This window comes from Sapajus apella, unplaced genomic scaffold (assembly GCF_009761245.1).
Source record: "Sapajus apella isolate SASKATOON/1434 unplaced genomic scaffold, GSC_monkey_1.0 scaffold4, whole genome shotgun sequence".
Taxonomy (NCBI): Eukaryota; Metazoa; Chordata; class Mammalia; order Primates; family Cebidae; genus Sapajus; species Sapajus apella.
In genome coordinates, this window is record NW_022436944.1 from 48610172 (window position 1) to 48630331 (window position 20160).

A 20160-nucleotide genomic window follows, 5' to 3' on the forward strand; every position below is an offset into this window, starting at 1 on the left:
TGTATATTTTAAAATTTATTATTTAATTTACTCTTATAAAAATTTTAGGTTAAAAAAGACATTGTGCAGAAAGTACAGGGCCTTCATTTTCCTTTCTGTCCTCTGTGTGGTTTTGTCTATTATTAACATCTTAGATTAGTGTGATATATTAGTTACAGTTGATGAAAGAATATTGATGTATTATTATTAACTAAGGTTCATAGTTTATATTAGGGTTCACTCTTTGTGTTGTATAGTTCTATGGGTTTAATGCATAATGCCTTGGGTACCTGCCACTACAATATCATACAGTATAATTTCACCACTGTAAAAATCCTATGCTTCCCCTATTCATCCTTCTCCCTACTAACCCTGAAATCCTGGAAACAACTAATCTTTTTTGTTCTGTATAGTTTTGCTTTTACAGGATGTTGTACTGTTGAAATTATAGTATGTGGTCTTTTTAGACTCCCTCTTTTCATCTAGCAATAGGCATTGAAGTTTCCTCAAGTCTTTTCTAAAAGTTTCTCAGGAAATTGTAACATGCGGCTACGTTTGAGAAGTCCCAAGTTAGAATACAAGCTCCCAAAGGATCTTTCTTTTCTTGGAATATGTTTTGTTCATTTGTGTACCCTCAAAACCTGGAACACAGCCTGGCATATTATAGGCTCACAATAAATCTCAAATGAGTGAATGAATGAATGGTAAGGTCAAACCAGGTTTACAGAAACCTGAACATTCCTCACATTTGATTAATCCTCTCAATAAGCTCTGAAATTGGTTTCAGACCAAACAATACATTACATTGATCATTCTTGACTGCAGTTTGCCACTTCCTATTTGCGGCACCCATGCGTGGTCACTCTTCACATTCCAGCATACATTGAGCTTCCCTCACCTGGGGAAGTTCAATGTATGTTGGAGTGTAAAGCGTGACCTTTATTACCCTCATTTGGACACCTTCTCCTTCACTCTGCTTTTAAAATCTTTCCAGAATTTCTATAATTGATTCAACTTTGATCACTTGCAAAAGACCTACCACATCATTTCAGACTCTTCTCTGAACTCTTAAAATAATTGTTGCTTTTAGATTCATTGGATATTGTGACATGCTACCTGTTTTTCCTAGATGTTTGCCCTTGTGAACTGCTTTTTGAACATGATTGTGTTATTTTCATGTGTTTCTCCCTGGTGCCCCAACAAGAATCTAAGTACTCTAAAGGGAGGGATTACATCCTTACTCATATTATTCAGTCTTGATTCTCTCCTAGCACTTAGCATTGTCTCAAGCTTGATAAATATTTGTTTATTTGTTATTTTTCTAGTTCAGGAAATGATGAACTATGGAGAATGAGAATCATGTAAAGAAAATTGTATGGGTCCAGGCAGCCAGAAATTGTAACACTAGTCATTTAGCCTCTCTAGGCCTCAGTTTCCTCATTTGCATAATTATTTGTACTGAAGTCTCTAATTTCTTCTCCATTTGTACCATTCTGTGTTTTGATTATCCATAGCAACAATAGGGTAATTCAACAAATGACATAATTGGCTTTAATAGACATAGCTGCTGTTAGGATTAAACATCAATCTTTGATAACAACAAACAAACAGAAATAAAGCTGTTAATCTGAGATCAGTTCCAGTTTTTGTTTACACTGGGTTCTCCTTGCGCCTGTACTCTGTCGTTCACTGGAAATACCTTCTTTCCCTCTATACTTTCTCAGCAGGTACATTGAAGTTCCACTTCATACAGCCTTTTGTGGTTTGTATCTTTATTTGTTTGCTTTCTCGTTGTTTTTGTGTTTCCCCTGCTATCTAGTAGGTCCATGAGAGAGGAACCATATAGATCATCTTCATCATTACATTGGAGCCTGATCTGTAATATCTGTGAAATGAAGACAGGATCTGAAAAAAAGTATTTTATCAACAAATAAGTGCTAGAACCACTGCATATTCTACTTCTCCTTCTTGGAATGTCACAGTCCTGCATGCAGGAAACCTCTTGGCTTTTATCACTCTAGGATTACCCAAACTTATTTGATCATGGATCTCCCTGCCACCTTTTTTATTTTGCTGAGAACATCTATTTATGCCACAATGATGATTATATTAATTGCAAAGAGTGGTTTAGAGACTAGATGAAATAATGTATGTAAGGAAGTTACCATTGTACATAAAAAATGCTTGGGAAATTCTAGTTACTATCAGCAGAGAGGCTGACACTAAATAGTACCTGATGAGCGTTATTTACATTTTCTGACACTTTGGTTTCTCATCTTGGAGACTTTCATGATTTGGTTTACCCAGAAATTTCCAAGAGTAGTGTATTAGTTAGGTTAGGCTAAAATCTATAACAAACACTTTTAAAATATAACTCTACTTAGTCAAAGTTGGACTTCTCAGAGAAGTCAAAGTGGATTTTCTTGATTGGGCAGTTCTCTTTAAGGTGTGACCCAAACTGAAATCCTCCGCTGTGTCCTCTTCCTGTAGTATGGAGGAAAAGAGAGGGTTTTAAAAAATTATGAATATTGACCAGGCACGGTGGCTCATGCCTATAATCTCAGCACTTTGGGAGGCTGAGGTGGGAGGATCACCTGAGGTCAGGAGTTTGAGACCAGCCTGGCCAACACAGTGAAACCCTGTTTCTACTAAAAATACAAAAATGAGCTGGGTGTGGTGGTGGATGCCTGTAATCCCAGCTACTTGAGGGGCTGAGGCAGGATAATCGCTTGAACTCAGGAGGCAGAGGTTGCAATGAGCCGAGATCACACCATTGCACTCCAGCCTGGGCAACAAGAGCGAATGAAACTCTGTCTCAAAAAAATAAAAAAATTATGAATATTCATTTATTTATTACCCAGTTGTGAAAACATTGACCATGGATGACTACTCAGGAACTCCCTGTACTTTCTAGTTATATTTAGGTCATTGAACATCCAGGAGTAAAATGTCCAGTGTCCTGTAATTATCAAAATTGTGAGCATGATTTGAAAGTAATTAGTGTTTCTGTTATACCTGGAGCTTCTGAGAGGTGGTCAGTTTGTGGTGGGAGAGGGTGGATACAGCCCTTAAGCCTTCTTCATCACCTACATCCCTTTTTACCATTCTGTAATTTTTAAACACAAAATATAATAGTTTTCTTATGTTAAGTATGTAACTTGATAAATTTTCTCAAAAACACTTGTAAACCACTATTGCAACTGAGAAATTGAACTTTACCAGCAAGCCTGAGAAATCCTTCAAATCTCCTTCCAATCAGCATTCCACTCCCCACAGTAATGCCTACTTGACCAATATCATCAAAATTTAACCTGAAACGTTTTCATATTTATGTCAGTAAAATCATACAATCTGTATTCTTTTGTGCCTACCTTCTTTTCACTCTACGTATCTGTAAAATTCATCCACATTTTTGCGGGTAGCAATAATTTGCTCACTTCCATTGCTATATAGTATTACACCACCAATTCATTTTAGTCTTGAAATAAATTTGAGGTGTTTCCAGTTTTCTAGTTTTGGGTCACTCTGAAGAGTTGCTATACATGTTTTTGCTCTTTTCTTTGGTGCACATCTGTACACATTTTATATGTATTTACCTAGAAATGGAATGGCTAGGTAATGGCATATGTATATGCTCAGCTTTAGTAGATACTGGGAAAAGGTTTTCTAAAGTTGTTGTACAAGTTTATGTCTATAAAAATTTCATTTGCTCTACATCTTTACCAATACTTGGCATTGCCATTTGAAAAAATTTAACTATTCTGGTTAGCTGTGTTGTGGTAACATATTGTAGTTTAATTCATGTTTTCCTGATAACTAATGGAATTCAGCACTATTTTCTATTTATTGGTGATGTGGACATCATATTTCTCAAAAGGTATGTTTAAGTGAGTTTTTTTTTGCCCATTCTTCTATTAGATTGACTGTCGTTTTATTGACTTGTGGGAATCTTCTGGTTATTTGGGCCTTTGTCAACTGTATGTAATACAAATATCTTCTGAAAATCCATGGCTTGCCTTTTGCTATTTTAAAGTTGTCTTTGAGGAAGGTAAGTTCTCAGTTTTCATGTAGTTTAACCTGTAAAACTCTTTCTTTATGATTAGTGCTTTTGTATCCTTTTAAATAAATATTTGTCTATGCCAATGCCATGAAAATATTATCCTGTGTTATCACCTAGAAGTGAAACACGAGGAGTTCCTTATACCCCTCGCAGGGTATGTGACAGAAGTGTGACCCGCTTCTTTGGTTCCCTGCTGCTCACACCTCTAGCGGAACCATGCAGATGGGTAGGTCGTGGGGAATGTTTTGGGGTTCCAACCCCAGAGCAGCATCTAGGGTTGAGTGTTTGCAGCTCCCGAAGCCCCGGTGGGCACATGTTACAGTGTGCTCTTTCAGCTTAGTCATCCACAGGTGACTTGTTTTAATCAGCTCAGTTAGACCCTCTGCCTTATTGCAAGGGCAGAGAGCTTTCTGTATCCCAAGTTCTTGTCCTAGTGTACCAGAAAAATTGGATCATATGTGAGCTTAGAGGATGGGTGCAAGGTTTTATTGAATGGTGGCAGTAGCTCTCAGCAAGGTGGATAGGGAGCCAGAAGGGGGATGGAGTGGGAAGGTGGTCTTCCCCTGGAGTCAGGCCACCCAGCGACTGGACTCTTCTCCAGCCATCCCTGACCAAATTCCACATTGTCCCACCTCAATGGCTTGCTGGTGTCTGTTGCTGTGCTCTTCTGCCCCTCTTGAGGTGCAGCTGTTTGCGTCCATGCCCCCTATGGTCTCGGGTTTTTATGGGCACAGGATGAGAGATGGTGGGCTAGAGTGGTCTTGGAAAATGCAACATTTGGGTGTGAAAACAGAAGTTCCTGTTCTCACTTACATCTGTGGACACAGGTCCAAGGGTGGAACCCTCGCGAGGGACCTAACCCTTCTCTACCCAGCACTTCCCTTCCCCTCTTCCATATCATTTCCCACCTCTGAAGAGGTGCATCTAAGTGCCGTTAGAATATGGATGATGACCAGTCTTAGCTACTTCCTGCTCACAGGGAGCATTTTTTTGTGGGGGGGGAATTAGAAGTCAAATTCCTCCCAGAGAGGGTTCCTGGCAAAGGGAAGCCATCGTCTGAGGCCTGGGTTGCCTGGCAATTTGGAGTTTGATGACCTCTAAGTGTGAGAGAAAAAAACATATTTATAAAGTTAAGTATACATGGGTGAAGCATGTATATTATTTAAGGAGAGAATTCAGTGCCAAAGACTACAGAGATAAGAAGTGAAATATACTAACAACAACTTTGTACCCAGAGCTGTTTCACCCAGTGAAAGAAATTAAACCTTTTATGGGAACGGTTAAACTTTAGAAGAGAGATAACTATTCTTGCCATATCTTTAGCAGTTAACAGGTGCACCCTGGGAATTCTGGGGTTTGTGGGCTTTCCCAGCAGCCATTAAAGCCTCTGTCTCTTTCCTGTATTTCCTCTCTCTCTATTATAAAAGACCATGGAGGCTACTTTCAGGAGGTCTTCTAGTGTACTCTCTGGTTCCAGGAGCCATTTCTGCAACTGCCTTCTGATATCAGGGGCTGCCTGAGTAATTAATTTATCCTTTAGAATTAATTGTCCCTCGACTGAATAAGGGAATAACAAGGTATGCTTTATCAAGGCATCTTTTAGCCTTTCCAGGAAGGCAGTCGGGCTTTCATAGAATCCCTGGTCGATCATGGCCAACTTAGTATAATTGAGGGGCTTGGTTCTAGTTCTAAAGAAGGCTTCTGTTATGCACACCTAAAGGTGTCTCCTCTTCAAGTCTCTCATTTCATCATTGGGATCCCATTTAGGGTCATGCATGAGTACCATGTCTCTTCCAGGTGTGTAATTTTCACCCTCTTCTTCCCTGATCTTATATGTGATATTAAGCTCATCCCCAAATCTCTCTGCTGGTTGCAGAGTGGCTGTGTCTCAGTGTCCCATGAGGGTCTGATTCAAAAGTAACATACCATCTCTCCAGGAGGGTTCAGATATTTGGGTGAAAATCTGGAAAGCCTCTATATCTCTGTCAGGGTCATCTGAAAATGTGCCAAGAAGCCCCTTAATTTGCTTTAAGTTCTATAGAGAGAAGGGCACCTGGACCTTACTGGGGCCAAATTCATGAGGTATCTGTTGGAGGGGCAAGTGTAAGACCGGGGCAAGGATTTCTAGGAGGGGGCAAGTGAGAGGCTGAAGCTTTTTTGATTTTTCTGGGTTCATCTGCCTTTTAATTTTATTTTGGTGAAATTCTTGCTGACAAACCCTCAGTTTTTGTCTACTGTGATACATATTACTTCACTTTCATTTTTGAGGTGTATTTTCACTGCTATAGAATTCTAAGTTGACATTTTTTCAGCATGTTAAAGATGTCACTTCATTGTTTTCTTGCTCTCATCATTTTGGTTGAGAAGTCAGCTGCCAGTCTTACTGCTACTCATTTGACAGTAATGTATCTTTTATTCTCTGGTTACTTTGAAGGTTTTGTTTTGTTTTAGTTCAGTTTCACCATGATGTGCCTTCATGTGGTTTTCATTGTATTAATCTACCTTGAGCTAACTGGGCTTCTTTTACCTGTGGTTGACATCTTTCATTTGTCTTGGAAAGTTTTAGGCCATTATGTTTTCAAATATTGCTTTTGCCTCAGTCTTATTCCCTCCACTACTGGGAGTCCAGTTACATGTGTACTATATTTCCACTCTGTTCCACATGTCTTTTACAGGCTTTTTCTGTATCTCATTTTTAATCCTCTCTCTTAGTCTGGATATTATTTACTGACCTAACTTTAAGATTACTAATCCTTTCTTCAACTGTGCCTAATTCTGTTGTAAAATTACCATATTTTAAATTTCAGTAATTAAATTTTTTTTAATTCTAAAATTTCCTTAATTTTTCATAGAATCAAATTCTCTGGTGAAATTCATTTGTCTTTATTTTCTTGAACATAGTAATCAGTTATTTTAGTCTGTGCCTGATAGCTCTGGATCACATTTAGGTCTGTTTCTGTTCACTGGTTTTTCTCTTCTGGCTCTTGATATGCCTGGTAATTCTAAACTGAATGCCAGATATTATGTTAATAAGTGTTAGAGACCATGAATCAAGTCATGTCTCTTCAGAGAGGGTTTTGTTTAGCATCTGGATAAAAAATTAGAGTTGATTTGAAGTTATGTTTTAGTGCTTGTAAGATCTAGTCCTTTTCTGCTTTATTCTAACTATCATGTATAATCCTGTAGAGATTATGCACCTATGTGGGCCCTGAACTCCTGATTATATGCCCCCAGTGTGATGTAAAGTCAATAGGTCTGCTGAACTTCTTAGTTTTTTAGAAGCCAATTTCTTCTCTGTTTCTCCATACCTGGTCTATTTTTCATACACAGTAATAGATGGATGGAAGGGGTATAGAAGCCAAAATTATCTCAGTGATTTTTTCATATCAGAAGCATCATGGCCCTTCAAGTTCTATCTGCCTTGCTAACTCCTCAGTGCCTTCAAATATCTCTGATGCTTTAAAACAGAAATTTCTATTTTGTGTTTTATTTTGGCATTTTATCTAATTTTTCTAGTTGTTCTTATAGCAGCATTAGTCTGACAAAAGTTGGTGCATTACAGCCAGAACTGGAGGATTTAGGAGGCCAGATCTAAAAATACTGTGTATCACATTCTTCCAAGACATAAAATACAGTCACCTTATGTGTCCAGAGGAAAATAAAACATTTTCATGAAAATACAGCATTTTATTTTCCTGTTACAGGCAATCAATTGTGGGTTTACTATATACTTTGTAGGTTTCAATTGACTCTTTATGTATTTTTGCATATTTAGACAAATTTTAAGCTAACACAAAATATTAAAAGGCTTATAAAACAAACTTTGTATATGTATTTAAAATCTTAATATTTATTATTTTTGTTTGTTCTGGGTACTATGCTAGGCACATTTACACCTGTTGTATTCTTAATCCTCATGTAAATCCTACAACCTCTGAGACTGAAGCTGTTGTTTAATTTTAGCTTTTGGATGCAAACTAAAAGCTGATTAATTTATTCTGTAACTTTTTAATTATTATATGTTGTCATAACATATAGATGCAAGAGGATATAGTAATTGAAAGCAAGAACTAGGCTGCTCGGTTTTAATTCGATCTTCACCACTTCCTGACTGTTCAGCCCACAGCAATTTACTTCCTTTCTCTGCACCTCAGTTTCCTCTTCTGTAAAATAGATATAATAATATATTGTTGTACCAAATGCATTAATCTTTGAAGAGAACCTAGAAAAGTGTCTAGTACATAATAATCAATAATTATTAACTATTAACATTATGTGGAAGAAGAAAGTCCAGAGATATTCTGTAGCGGATTTACATAACGTTTTATAGTTTTATAACAGCTGCACTAGAATGTAAGTTCCATGAGTATGGGGAGTTAATCCCTCAGTACAAAGCATGATACTTGGTACCAATTAAAAGTATAAGATATTAAATTTTAAATTATGAAAGAAAAAGACATTTTTCCCCCTTCTCACCTATCTTTGTCAGTTATGTCTAATAAAGTCTGTCATATGTTTTCCCCTCTTTTGTTTGCCCACACTTTTTTTGCAAAGAAAGTCTTTTCTCAAGATAAAAGTTCTGAATTTTTCTGAATATATGAGTTACCATCTTATCTTTCTTGAAATTGAGATCACTGTAGAATATGTTTAAAATGTTGGGAGGACTATATATAACTTGGATGAATAAGTAGTCAATATTTTTTTCTGACTTGATAAAAAAATTATGCATTTACTGTCACAAACAACTTGTGCTATGCCTTGTGTTTCACAATTTATGTACTTGATATCAGGTACCTTTGATGATCCTTTCCTGTTTCTGACAGATTTTCTACTCTTTTAGGAGGGAAGAAAGGGATACATTTCTGGACTTGTATTCATTTTGTTTTTCTTGTGGTAGTATCTTACTTTTTATTCCAAAAAAAAAAAAAAAACAGTTATCTGTCAATCAATGTTTACTAAGCATTTATTGCATCTCTATATGCACTTTCTTACATTAAGAGCTTTCTAACAATTGGAGAAAGGCTGTGTAAGGAAAAAGAAAATCTTAAATTGTTAGAATGTGACATATTCAAAAGCACTTTGAAAATAATTGAGGTATTATTTTCTTGTTCTTATCTGTGGTATTAATTTCCTAGGACTGCTATAACAAGTTCCCACAAATAGGGTGGTTTCAAATAACAGAAATTTATTCTCTCTCAGTTTTGGAGGCCAGAAGTCCAAAACCAAGGTGTCAGTGAGGTTGGTTCCTTTTGGAGGTTCTAAGGGAGAATCCATTCCATGCCTCTCTCCTAGCTCCTGGGGGCTGCCAACAACCATTGTTGTGGCTTGGCTCATGGATGTATCACCCTAGTCTCTGCCTCCGAATTCACATCACCTTCTCCTGTGTTTCTCCTTTACTATTTGTATCCTCTTTTATGAGGACATCTGTCATTGAATGTAGAGTTCACTCAGGTAAGCCAGGATGAACTCATCTCAAGATCCTTAATCACATCTGCAAAGACCCTTCTGCCAAATAAGCTCATATTCACAGATTTCAGCAGGACATAGGTTTCTGGGGTGACCACTATTCAACCCACCACATCTGATGCCTACTTTGTTATTTTTCCTTGAATATTATCCTTTTTCAGATTCACAGAATTTCCCCCTTATATCTCTTGTTCTTCCAAAAGCCTAGTTGAGTGCTCTATCCAGTAATGCCATTTTAATAATGATGCATTAAATAAATGGATGGCAAAAATGAAAATACAGAGTATTGAAATGAGTTCATTACATGTAATAACATGGTTTGAGTCTAGTGATAAGACAGACAAAAAATCACAGCATGGCGTGAGAGTGGTAAGTACTATGATGTGGCTAAGTGCATATAAACGTTCACTCTATAAAGGCTTTCTGCAGAGGGGGATGTAGGAAACAAACATTGAAGGTTTGAGAAGAAAGTTCCTTGGTGAGGTCAATGAAGAAGAGCAGCCTAAGCACAGAATAACACAGGCAGAGACTTCCAGTGTGCAGTCTCCTGGGACCAGTAGGAAGTATTTGGTGTGGCTGGAAGATATAGTGGATGGGATGGAGGTATGACTGGGAGTTGTTGTATGCAGGGTAAATTGCAAGAGGTAATGCTGGCGTTCCAGAGGACCATATCATGAAGGACCTTGTATATTCTATTATTTTACTCTGTTCAGGCTAATATAACAAAATATCATAGACTGAGCAGCTTATAAACAACATAAATTTATTTCTCACAGTTCTAGAAGCTAGGAAGTACAAAGTCGAGTTGCCAGCACATTCAGTGTCTGGTAAGGACCCATTTCCTAGTTCAGAAAGCACTTTCGCATTGTGTCCAGGCATGGTCAAAGAGGTGAAGGTACTCTCTGTTGTCTCTTTTAAAAAGGCGCTATCTTATTAATTTCTGGATGCTAAAACAAAATATCAGAAACTTGGTGGTTTATAAACACTAGAAATTTCTTACAGTTCAAGAGCCTGAGGACTTTAAGATCAAGGCACTGGCAACTAGGTGTCTGGTAATTACAGATCCTCTTCCTCATTGATGGTGCCTTCTAGCTGTGTCCTCACGTGGCAAAAGCGGCTGGCTAGCTCTCTGGAAACTCTTTTATGAGGACACTAATCCCATTGATGAAGGATCCATGTTCTTGGCCTACTCACCTCCTAGAGGCTCCACCTTCTAAAATTACTACCTTGGGGGGTTAGAATTTCAACATATAGAATTGGGGAGAACACAAACATTTAGTCTGTTGCATCTATGAAGAAGTTTCTATTTATTTATAAAAACTAATGAGAATCACTGAAATGGTGTTTAAGATATCACCAGATTAAAGTTTTACAAAAATCTCACTGGCGGTAGTTTAAGAAGGGGATCAGGTGTTGATAAGTCAGGAAATAGTTGGTATATTTTAAATTTTTGAAGTAATCCAGGTGAAAAACTTTGGAGCGATGAACCTCAATTAAGGTAGTCTAGGAATAGGAAAGGGAAGTTACATTTGAGAGTTGTTCAATTGATATACGATTGTTGGGACATGGTGGCAGATTGGAGTTAGGCCATATGGAACAGAGAGGAGTCAAAGATGATTTTCAAGTGTCTCATTTGTTTGACTCTAATAGGTATTGGTATTGTTCATAGCAGATAAGGACAGAGAGGGACCAGCATGTTAACCTTCTGAGCCTCATTTCCCTAATCTGTAAAATGACTTTGCCCTTTCTATCTCTCAGAATCATTATTAAGACTCTCTTAGTCTGGGTTCTCCAGAGAAACAGAACCAATAGGAGATGGATGGATGGATAGATGGATAGATATATAGATGAATGGGTGGGTAGATGGATAGATAGATAGATGAATGGGTGGGTAGATGGATAGGTAGATAGATAGATAGATAGATAGTTGATAAGGGATATTAGAAAAATTGACTCATATAAATGCTGAGAAGTCCCACAATATACCATCTGCAAGCTGGAGAACCAGGGATTCAGTAACATGGCTCAGTCTAAGCCTGAAGGCCTGAGAACAAGTCCTGGAAGTCCAAAGCCCACAGAGCGTAGAGTTCAGATGTCCAAAGGCATGAGAAAATGATGTCCCTATTCCAGGAGGTGGGAAGTGGGAAGCGGAAAGGGGAAGAAGAGAGAGGTGGGGAATTCGAGTTTCCTCTGCTCTTTTGTTCTAGCTGGGCCCTCAGCTGATTGGCTGGTGCCTACTTACATTGGGTAAGGGCAGATTTTCCTTATTCAGTCCACTGATTCAAATGCCAATCTCTTTTGTAAACCAACTCACACACGTACTCAGATATAATCCTTTCCAGCTACAGTTATCTGGGTATACCTAAATCCAATCAAGTTGTTACCTAAAATTAACTATCACAAGGATCAAATAAAATACTTAAAAATGTCTTTAAATTCTAAAGCAATTTCTAAAGTTGTTTTTTATGATTAGTATACATTTAAGTAGGTTGTATAATTAAAACAAAACCAGAATTAAAGAAGTATATAACTGCAAGAGGGCAAAAAACCTTTTTTAAATAGAAGGAACTAAATCTTTGGAGATGGTAAGAAACATGTATATGTAATCCAGGCTCTTTTTCTCTTCTTTGCTTTGCCATCCCACACCCCGACTTCATTATGTCACATGCCCAAGAAAAAATCCACAATTATTCTCTAATGCTTCTGGGTTTAAGCCCAGGCCCTTTTGTCTCCTGTTCAAAGTTTATCCATGCCTTGCAACTTTATCAGGTGACCTTTCCACTTTCCACCCTGGCATACACGTGTTCCTCATCCCCTCATATACAGTCGAGTGAACTCAGTCATCCATGGTTAAGATCTTGGACAACATGTCAGTCTTCTCATCTGTTAAGCAGGTATAATCATTATATCTATCTTACAGGACTGATAACTAGGTAAAATTAAATATACATGATATTTATGTAAACTGCTATATACCATACCTGACAAAGAATAAAAACTTGCTGAAGAGTACTTTATTAGGCTTCTTATTTACCAACGTGAACTCTCTGAAGACAGATCCATTTGGCCTTTAAAAATCTTTCTCTACTGCTCTGCGATTTTACAGATTACTCAAGTCCCTCATGGACTCTGATATCCACATTCAAGCTTCCCTGTGTCTCCAGACTAGCTGCTTGCTTCTGTTCTACTCCTGTCTTTTTGAATTTCTATAACTTGTAGGGTCCGTCTCACATTTAATACTGGATTATTGAACTGTTTGTCATTCACTTTGTCTGAACTGTTTACATTCACTTTGTCTCTTTCAAGTAGATTCCAAATTCCTCAAGTGATATACCTAGCACAATTCACGGCATCCTGAAGATATACCAAGAGATGATTTGAGAATCAACATGTCTTTTTGGGCTTCAGGTTTCAACATCGTTTCTTTGGGGTCCTTGTTAAAGTTCTTATTTTCCAGTTCACTCTTGGTATATCAAAATCAATCTTCATGCTCTAAAGGAAGAAAAATAAGTAAAAAACTGAGGTGGAAATTACCACTCTTTTTAGGCTTGGTGTCAAAACCAGGGAGAGTGTAGGTTTTAGTGTAATTTTATCTTCTTAGTTTTATTTTCTTTCATTCTCTGACAATTGAAAAATTGTAATAATAATCACATTGTTCCCTAACTGTTCTAGTTAGAACCAAAGCCAAGATTATTTTATCTGACTATTAGGAAAGAGCTGTAGGAAGGGACCTATAAAACATCCTTGCTTTCTTAAGAAGAATGATGATTACCTTACAGCTGAAGGATAATTAGCCTCAGGCAATGGACTCCTTGGCCAGACTACAGTAAGATGCCTCAAGCAACATGGAACGTGAGCACCCAGGGATTGCTTAAGATGGAAGTATATTTATGGGATAACCCTTTAATTTCTTTTAAAATTCTATTCGTGGAAACTAAAAGTTGTGTCACTTGGGGAAAAGATTCAGGCATCCTCTTGAACACTTTCCATGGTACTTTGAAAAGGCAAATCTACTTAACCTCTTCAAACTCAGCTTCTTCTCTGTTAAATGGGAATAAAAATATCTCCCCTCAAAGAAAACATTTGACACCTTTCCACGTAGGCATTTGGAGAGTCGTAATAATAAAACAACAATCTGATTCTTAGCTCTTTGAGCAACTATAAATTACTTACAAGTGATTTGGCAACTCTTCCAAATTTCTACCAAAGTATAATTTAAAAAAAATTTAAACATGACTATCATGTCAAAGATTTATTTAACTCATTAATAAGGGAACCAGCAGGATGTTAAAGCTTGTTCAAAGAGAATTTGAAAGGCTGCTAGAATAAATTGCTAGATTTAGATATAATATTTTTTTCCACTTCCTATAGGGCAATAAAACTAACTTTTGGGGTTACCATATTCAGACTTAATTTGCATTTCTATAGACAAAATGTAAGATTAACATATAACTTCAAATATTATGAATCCTAATCAATAGTAATTGGTTAATCAAGCAAAGCTACGTTCTCCTAGAAAATTAAATAATCTTGGAGAAGACCCGTTAGATAATATTCTTGTGGCAATGAAAAGACATACAGTCATTATTTTATCTTATTCACAAATTTTTAATATATATTTTAACATTACCTTTTTTTCTGTCATGGGTCGCACTCTGTCACCCAGGCTGGAGTGGAGTGATGTGATCACGGCTCTCTGAGCCTTGAAACCTGGGCTCAAGCAATCCTCCCACCTCAGCCTCCTAAGTAGCAGAGACTACAGGTGCATACCACCACCTCAGGCTAATTTTTAAGACATTATTATTCATAGACATGGGGTCTCGCTATGTCTCCTAGCTGGTCTTGCACTCCTGGGCTCAAGTGACCCTCCCACCTTGGCCTCCCAAAGTGCTGGGATTACAGGCTTGAGCCACCACACCTAGCCAACATCACCTTTTTATTTTTAATATTTCCTATCATTTTCATTCCTTGCTGATACCTTCAGTTCACTTACTATCTACTTTTTTACTTCTCTTTGTCCCTTTAATTCTATCTGTTCCTAACTTCTGCTTTCTTATCAGCTATTTATTGCCCAATTATATCCATAGCCTCTGGTCTATTTTTTTTTCCTTCCTCTCCAAGCCATTGTTTGAGTGTGCCTTGGTTCTTATGCTAAAGCTAGATTTAAACTAAATTGACCATGTACAACTATCAGCTTCCTTTTAGTATGAGCGATATTAAGATTTACTGTTCCCCTCCAAGTATCTCTACTTGGAATAAGGAAAGAAGATCTCAAGCAGAATCCTTCCACACCTGAAATCTAAAGCAAGTTGGGGCAGAGCTCTATAAACTCTATGAAGTCCTGGCTCTGCCCTTTTGTCTGCTCCAAAATAACCTCGTATGAAAGTTTCACATAAGGCAAATGTGCACTAGTCTTTGGCATACATTTTCTAACCATTTTTCTTTTTAGCATCGAGTGATCAAGAATGTTCAGAACCAGCATGCCAGAAGCAATTAAGAATCAGATTTAGGGAGCCATTACTACGGGTGGAAAGTATGCTAGACTTGTATTCTCTGTTCATGTAAAAGTAGGAATGTATCTGTTATATTCTAGCCTATCCTTGCATCTTGAGCACCATCATTCTCACCAATAAACGCCCAGATCTAACGTCACGCTTATTAACACTGATTTTACCAATGAAATCCACTTATAATATTCATTATGTGAATAGAGAAACTCTATTGGTATTGATCAGTGAAATGCTAGCTGAGGCTTTGTAGATGCTATCTCTTATGTATGGTTTTCTGAAAAATGTCAGGTAACCACCTCTGTAGTGTATCTCCAGCTAGGGAAACTGTCCTCCCTGGATCTGTCACGCTCATTTACATTACGCGATCTAGGATAGAAGCAGTTTAAAATAAAATACAGCCTACAAGACAACCTGTATTTAGCCTTTGTCTGAGTGGAGATATCACAGCTTGCACTGTCTATGGAGGTCAGAGGTGACATGGTACTTGCGGGAGAAGATGTTTCCTGTCATTGAGCTCTGGAAGCTGGGACAGCAATAAAACTTCTTGGGGAATATAGAACCCAGCCGCCTTGGCTGTGGGGAATTGATCAAGGACAGTGCTGGAGACTCTGAACTTCTCTCTGGTGGGTTGGGATATCCCTGAGGATGAAACCCCATTGTCCAACAATTGCAGTGGCTACAGTAACTGGGAAAAGATGAGGAAGTGAAATAAAGCATCCTGACTTATTATACAGAAAGTATATATTTTTACATTGCTAATTTCTTCGGGGCACTAGCATCTGGCAGCGCTCCTGGGAAAAACAAAGACCAAGAGCAATGCTGGTTTAAATTCAACTGTAATTGTGTCAGGTTTTATATTATGATAAAATCTTAGCCTCTTTACAAGGAGGTTAAATCCCTAGTTGATTTGAAGTGAATTTAGTTTCTCCAAAGATGAACAAGAGGAGACAAAAACATGACCCATTTCTTTTCTCCTCAGAGTTCAAGTTCTTGCTATATTTTTTCCTCTTCCCTCTATCTTAAGAAGTTTTCTCACAGCTATCAGTGCAGAGAGATGCTCTTGCTGCTTGGGGAGTAGAAAGATTCATGGCTTCCTCCAACACAAAAGGCCCAGGATTATTTTCGGCAAAGAGAGCAGCCTGGTGATTCATTGGGCAGTGTGCATGTTGAGCCCTGGCCAGAGCTTTTACCTATTTGTGACAAAATAATTTCATTTGCTTTTAGAGATGCGACTTTATGTCCCCTCTGTCAGACTAACTCAGAAATATGTCAACCAGGAAAACACTTACAACTGCTGCTAGCAGTCTGCACTGCGCATAGCCAGGCGGCAGAAGGCAGAACTGGCTTTTGATTTTGATTCTTCTCTTCTAAAACGAAGGGGTTGCAACAATTGCTGAAACTCTCAAAATTTGTGAATCCGTGCAATTCTATGATCTGCATGTAAGGATTTAGCTTCTAGAATTGGGAACACAGTTTATGTTCTGGTTTTAGATTTTTTTTTTCTTTTTTTCTTTTTTTTTTTTTTTTTGCCACATAGAAGGTAGAGAGCAGTTCTGGGTTTTTTTGTGTTTACCTTAGCCCAGGTTTCATCTTCTTTTATTCTACTTTTTTCTCTTTATATTCATTTCCTATGTTTTTTATTTTTAATTTTTCAGAGACTTTATACATACAAGTGATTTTAATGCAAACATCAGGAGCCCTTATGGATGCCTCTTGTAGTCCCATAAAATCATGATATTTTTGCTAGATGCTGATTCCATTTTTTGCCTTTCTTTTTAGTGAGAACCAGTGGCATAATTTTTATGTTAATAATGAAAACCATGATTTTTATTGTCACGCATGTGTTTATATTTCAATACATACTTTTAGATCCATAAGTGCTCAATAGTTTTGGCATAAAGGTTTATAAATATTATAACTGCTGTATAGTTTTCTTTTGTACAATTTTGCCATAATTTATCTTTTCTCTTGGGATATTTACAGTATTTCGTCACAACAAACAGAGCTGCAAAATTCATTCTTATCCACGTTTCCATGTGTAAGCATTGTCTAGGGGATTGGCTCAGAAGGGAATTGCTAAATTTTTGGATATTAATATTTTCAACTTAACTAGATATTGCCAAATTGCTCTCCAAAGGAAAATATTGGAGTCGTTTGTACATTCTGGGTAGTACAACGCTGTCAGTCACATGCACAGCAAATATATTTTCCAGTCCCTTGCTTGTCCTTTTCTTTTGTTCACAGTTGTTTTTAAAGTAATTTTAATTTTAATTATTTAAAGGCATCAAAAATTTCTTTATGTTTTGTGCATGTTGTGTCTTATTCTAAAAATTATTTCATTTTACATGGTCATGAGGATTTTACCCTCTCCCTCATCCTCTTGATTCTTTTGTGTGAGCACTTTATGGATTTCCTTGTGTTATACAAGCACTACCTGGTTCAATCCATGCTAATCTCGATCGAAATGTAGATGTAGCACCTTCTTAATGAATCTTCCTGCACAAATGCATTAGTAATCAAGGTACTAAAGATTCTGTAGCAGTGACAAAGGAAGAGTTCACATCTTCCACTCTGTTAGATAAATCAGTCTTTTCTGCTATCTGATTTCGTTCTGTCCCTTTGTTAAATGACCTAACTAGCACTTTCTCTATCAGAATTAGCTGCTTATTTCTTCCTTAGGGGAGCAAAAATAACTTCCTTCTTTGCTTCATGGTAAACTTTTCCACCTGTTTTGCTATAAAATATTGCTAACATAGTCGACTTTGAGTTTAACAAATAACAAGCATACAAAAGTATAATCTCAATCACAGTGGGTCTCTTACTAAAATAATTTATCATAATCATTAATTCAGTTAATTAAGTAACTTTTTTTTTTTGAGATGGAGTCTTACTCTATCACCAGGCTGGAGTGCAGTGGCATGATCTCAGCTCACTATAACCTTTGCCTCCTGGGTTCAAGGGATTCTCCTGCCTCAGCCTCTGGAGAAGCCAGGACTACAGGTGAACACCACCACGCCCAGCTAATTTTTGTATTTTTAGTAGAGATGGGATTTCATCATGTTGGCCAGAATGGTCTCGATCTCTTGATCTTGTGATCCATCCATCTCAACCTTCCAAAGTACAGGTATTACAGGCATGAACCACTGCACCCAGCCTTAAATAACATTTATTAAACATCAACTAAGTGCCAAGCACTGTAAAAGTTACTGAACAAACAAAACATATCCCAGGTGGAAAAGATAGAGAATCTGAGAAGGCTTCTCTGAGATGGTGACATTTAAGGTGAGAATGGAAGAACAGGAAACTAGCCATTTTATAGTAGAAGAAACTTTTTAACAGGCTCAATGACAAATGCAAAAGCCAAAGGAAGTAAAAAAGGCTTAGCATAGAGGAAGAACTAAAAAGATATCAACTATGGCTAAAAGAAAATATAGAAGGAGAAAAATGATATGGAAAGTAGCGAGCAGGAGGGGTAAAATTATGTATCACCTTTTAGGCCTTCATTAAGAGGCTAATGATTTGATTTGCATTTCGAAGTATAACATTGGCTGTATACGGCAGATAAATTGATGGTACACACGAGTAGAAGGAAACCAATTAGAAATTACTGCTGGGGTCCAGATGAGATTTGATGATGGCCAAGTTTAGTATGGTAACAGTAGAAAGGTGAAAAAATACTTTTTAAAGGAAGAAATGGCAGAATTTACAGAAGAAACAAATTAAGAGAGTAAGAAAGAAAATAGAATCAAAGATGGTACCCAGTATTGTGACATGATTAGGAGTTGGATGATAAGCTGACATACTTGAGACTTCCCTGGAATATGTTCCAATTAGAACAAAGGTGATAGTGGTCAAGAGTTTTATCTTAGGCATGTCATTTCCAGACACCTATAGACATCTAAGAGTAGACCCTGAGTAAGCAGTTGGATCTAGATCTAGCTCAGAAAAGATGTAAATCTGGGAATATCAACTAGTAGTAAAAGACAATGTTTTCCATTTCATGATAGAGCAATAGACATACAGATAGGAAAATGAAAGAAACAAGACCTTACTTTAGTTCTAGTCTAAGATATAGATTCCAGTGACCACAAGCCACAGCCTTCAACTTCTATGGATGGATCTTGGACAGATTTTTATCTCAGAAAGTCCAAGAAAAGTCAAAGATGGCAATTTTACATTTGGTTCCTTTTACAAATTCTATTTTTTCTTTAGGTGTCATTTTAACCTAAATGGGTTAAAGACTTAAATGTAAAACCCAAAACTATGAAAACCCTGGAAGACAACTTAGGCAATACCAATCAGGACATAGGCATGGGCAAATATTTAATGATGAAAACACCAAAAGCAATTACAACACAAGCAAAAATTGACAAATGGAATCTAATTAAACTAAAGACCTTCTGCACAGCAAAAGAAACTATCAATAGAGTAAACAGACAACCTACAAAATGGGAGAAAATTTTATAAACTATGCATCTGACAAAGGTCTAATACTTAGCATCTATAAGGAACTTAAATTTAAAATTAAAAAAAAATCCCATTAAAAAGTGGGCAAAAGACATGAGCAGACACTTTTCAAAAGAAAACCTCCATATGGCCAACAAGCATATGAGAAAAGCTCAACATCACTGATCATTAGAGAAATGCAAATCAAAACCACACTGAGCCAGTCAGAATGACTCTCATTACAAAGTCAAAAACTAAGAGATGCTGGCAAAGTTGTGGTGAAAAATGAATGCTTATATACTATTGGTGAGAGTGTAAATTAGTTAAACCATTGTGGAAGACAATGTGGCAATTCCTCAAAGACCTAAAGTCAAAAATACCATTTGACCCAGCAATTCCATTACTGGATATAGACCCAAGGAGTATAAATTGTTCTATTATAAAGACACATTCATATGTTATGTTCATTGCAACCTCATTCACAATACAAAAGACATAGAATTAACCCAAATGCCCATCAGTGATAGATTGGATAAAGCAAATGTGGTACATATGCAATGGAATACTATGCACCCATTAAAAAGGAATGGGATCATGTCCTTTGCAGGGACATGAATGGAGCTGGAGGCCATTATTCTTAGCAAACCAACAGAGGAACTGAAAATCAGATACCACAGGTTCTCACTTATAAGTTGGACC

The 20160-nt window shown here is 37.2% G+C and overlaps 1 protein-coding gene and 1 long non-coding RNA gene across 3 annotated transcripts in view; one reads left to right on the top strand and one right to left on the bottom strand.

The window, feature by feature from the left end:
* The window catches only part of LOC116537523, a 618525-nt gene that overhangs the window by 241961 nt on the left and 356404 nt on the right, over window positions 1-20160 (top strand). The gene's annotated exons all lie outside the window — the stretch shown is intronic.
* On the bottom strand, window positions 117-19862 carry LOC116537573. Its single transcript, XR_004263202.1, has 3 exons — window positions 19705-19862; window positions 11824-11826; window positions 117-129 (listed from the first exon to the last, which is right to left on the bottom strand). It is a non-coding gene; the product is annotated as an uncharacterized LOC116537573 (long non-coding RNA).